Raw genomic sequence first — 3,697 nt, 5'->3', positions numbered from 1 at the left:
TGACAGCTATTTTGTAAAAACTTTTTTTGGAAAATCACTGCTTTGGTAGCGTTTTACTAAAAATTAAAAAAAAATTAAAAATATTTTCTTAATTTTTTTTAAAAAAGATTTATGAAAGAACAATTATTTTTTAAAAAAATTGCTAACAGGCAGTCTTATTCCACCCAAAAATTTGGACTCGCCGTAGAAATCATTAAAATGAGGCACGAACTGTAATCGGTGTCGAATTAGGTTGCCTTTTCAGCGATTTTTGTTAAAAAATCATTTTTTAATAAAATTGCTGCCTCGTTTTCAAAACGAAAAAAATAATTAAGAAAAACGATTTAAAAAAAAATAAAATTGAAGAGAAACGAATTTAAAAAAAAGAAAAAAATTTAACTAAAAAGCTACCAAGGCAGCTATTTTCAGCCTTTTGGCAGCTTTTTTATATATAAAAAAATATATCTTGAAATGTGGAACTAGTTTTTTTTTAAAAAAATTGATGCATTGGCAGCGATTTTGGTAGAAATATTCTTTTTATTTTTTTTCTGAAATTTCTGTCAACTAGTCAATATCTAATGGTAAAAAACTTTCTTTTTTTATTTTGGTGGAATTTTTTTATTTTTTCAGAAAATCGCTGTCCGTGCAGCGTTTTCGCGATTTTTTTTTTAAAAAAATTAAAATCGCTGAGTTATTATAAAAACAATTTTTTTTTTGTTGCGTTAATTTTTTTAAAAAATTGCTGCTGTTGCAGCGTTATTATAAATTTTGTGAATTTTTTTTTAGGCAGCGATTTTGGTGGATCTATTTTTTTTTTAAAATAAAATTCTTTTGATTGTTTTTTTATAAATTTCTGTCAACTAGTCAACATCTAATTGTAACTTTTTTTTTAAATCGCTACCTTGGCAGCGATATTGGTGATTTTTTTTTAAAAAAAAATTCTGTCAACTAGTCAACATCTATTTTTTGATGATTTCTACGTCGCGTCCATTTATGTGCAAGCGCAGTTAAAACCTCAAGTTGGTTGGTTCTTAGAGATTTCGGTAATGATTGCAAGGGAATAATACGTTCCAATGCCCAAATCTACAATAAAATAAAATTCAATATTTCTTAGAATACAACTAAATTTAAAAGTGAATATTACAAGTATATAAAAAATAATTGAAAAAAAATGTATACCTGCATTAAGAGAGAAATCCACAAATTTCATTTGATTGTTTCATTGATGCACGACATAAACAATTATACAAATATGATAATTGTGTTGACATTACATTTAATATGATAATTGTGTTGGCAGCTCCCTATGCTTGTGTTGACATTACATTTAAATTTTTCATGTCAATCAAAATGTCTAAATTAAGTTTATTATTAGAAATATTGATCCACCACATAACCATAATAAATATAATATAAACCTTTGTTGCACCTCATGCACAGTTGAATGATCAGTAATATCATCTAAATCTTCAATATGCTCAATTAATTTATATGTTAATAATCTACTAACACCAGAAAAACAATCATTATCGGGTGACCATCCCGTTAATTCAAACATCATTTCTTGTCTACCCAAAACTCCTAAAGTATCAGCGCCATTTAAAATTATAAGACTGTCATCTATTATCATTCCGAACAAAATTTCTACATCTTGTAAAGTTATGGTAGCCTCGCCAGTTCGCATGTGAAATGTATGCGTTTCTGGACGCCACCTTTCAATTAAAGTAGAAATTAATCCGGAGTCATATGACACACATCCTACATCAAGAATTCCTTGAAATCAATTTTTAAAATACCGACGAATGCGAGGATGTAAAGGATGATATTTTATATGTTGCCAAAATTCAATATCACCGCGACACATATATAAGCAAGAATTCTCTTCCCTTAAGCTATCGTTCCAAATTCCTCCGGAACGATGATGAACTTGAATTTTTAATACATCATACTCTATTGGACCAGGATGTACGTACATATTTGACGGATGTATATCTATATACAAAATATAAAAATAAGTGTTAGTGTTAATATAATTATTTAAAGATGAATATATTCATAATACCATATAAAAGTTAAAAATTAATTAATTAAAAATAAAATAAATCAAAACTTACCTTATAGAGGAAAGACTTTTGAATTTTTTTTAAAGGAGAGTTGAAAAATTATACTTGAAGTTTGAAGAGAGACTTCAACCAATTTATAAGAAATTTTTAAATGAAACACGTGAACTTTTTCTATTTTTTAGGCATGCATTTGAGTTGGATTTTTAAAAAAAAATATGACATGTGAATATTTAAACAATTAAAAAAAAGAAAGTTGGAAGGAAATTTCGCTGCTTGTTAGTGAAAATAAATAAATTTAATACAATTTTAAAAAAATATAATTGACAGCGATATTTATAAAAAAAAAAAAAAAAAAAGTTCCACCAAAATTGCTGTCAAGGTAGCAATATTTTTTTAAAAAAAGTTTCCACCAAAATTGCTGCCATGGCAGCGATTTCTATATATAAAAATAATTTCAACGAAATTTATAATAACGCTGCAATAACAACAATTTTTTAAAAAATAAAAACTTTAACGAGGCAACGATTTTCAAAAAAAATAAAATAAGTTTATTTTTATAAAAACTCTGCCATAGCAGCAATTTTAATTTTTTAAAAAAGAAAATCGCAAAAACGCTACACGGGCAGCGATTTTTTGCAAAAATTGAAAAACTCCACAAAAATCACTTTTTTAAATTTTTTTTTTTTTACAATTAAATATTGAGTAGTTGACAGAAATTTTTTTAAAAAAAAATCAAAAGAATATTTCTACCAATTTTTTAAAAAAACTAGTTCCACCAAAAAAGATTTCAAAATATATATTTTTTTTATAAAAAAACTGTCAAATGGCTGAAAATAGCTGCCTTGGCAGCTTTTTAGTTAAATTATTTTCTTTTTTTTATAATTCATTTCTCTTCAATTTTTATTTTTTTTAAAAATCATTTTTCTTATTTTTTTTTCGTTTTGAAAACAAGGCAGCATTTTTATTAAAAAATAATTTTTTTAACAGAAATTGCTGATAAGGTAGCCTAATTCGGCACCGATTACAGATCGTGCCTCATTTTGATGATTTCTATGTCGATTCCAAAATTTTGGGTTGAATCAAGCTGCCTGTCAGCGAATTTTTTTTAAAATAATTGTTCTTTCATAAAACTTAAATTTAAGAAAAGATTTTCCAAAAAAAAAAAAAAATTTAAGGAAAACTTTGTCAAGACAGTGATTTTCCAAAAAAATTTTTTTACAAAAAAACTTCTAATTTTTTTTCTATGAAAACGCTGCCATAGCTGTGATATTATTTGGAGGAAAAAAAATTCGAGTTAAATAATCGGTGTTGTGCCAGCGATTTTAGTGAAAAAAAAGAAAAAAAAAATTGGGCAAAAATCACTGCCCTGACAGCTATTTTTATTTTTAACGGAGTAAACGACGTTAATATGTGTCAGAGGGAGGAGCGATTTTGCCCTTTTGGTTTTAAAAAAATATGATGTGCCCTTTTGAAAATTTTGGCAATTTTTTTTGCCCTTTTGGCTCCGGACTCATGAAAATAATATTACCTTCAAAGAGTATGTGAAATATGGGCTGCCCTATTATGCCAATTTAAATAGGTTGATACAACTTCTCCTAGATAAGATATTTTATATGATTAGAGAGAGATTTCATACAAATAATGAAGATATAAGG

At 26.4% G+C, this 3,697-nt stretch overlaps 1 pseudogene; it reads right to left on the bottom strand.

Moving 5' to 3' along the window:
• Positions 1-927: 927 nt before the first annotated feature.
• Positions 928-1,744, bottom strand: LOC125825459 (serine/threonine-protein phosphatase 7 long form homolog; annotated as a pseudogene).
• Between the last annotated feature and the right edge of the window lie 1,953 nt (positions 1,745-3,697).

This window comes from Solanum verrucosum, unplaced genomic scaffold (assembly GCF_900185275.1).
Source record: "Solanum verrucosum unplaced genomic scaffold, falcon-dt-bn FXZP01000101.1, whole genome shotgun sequence".
NCBI lineage: Eukaryota > Viridiplantae > Streptophyta > Magnoliopsida > Solanales > Solanaceae > Solanum > Solanum verrucosum.
The sequence above is the reverse complement of the archived record's forward strand: the minus strand, read 5'-3'. Positions and strand labels throughout refer to the sequence as shown.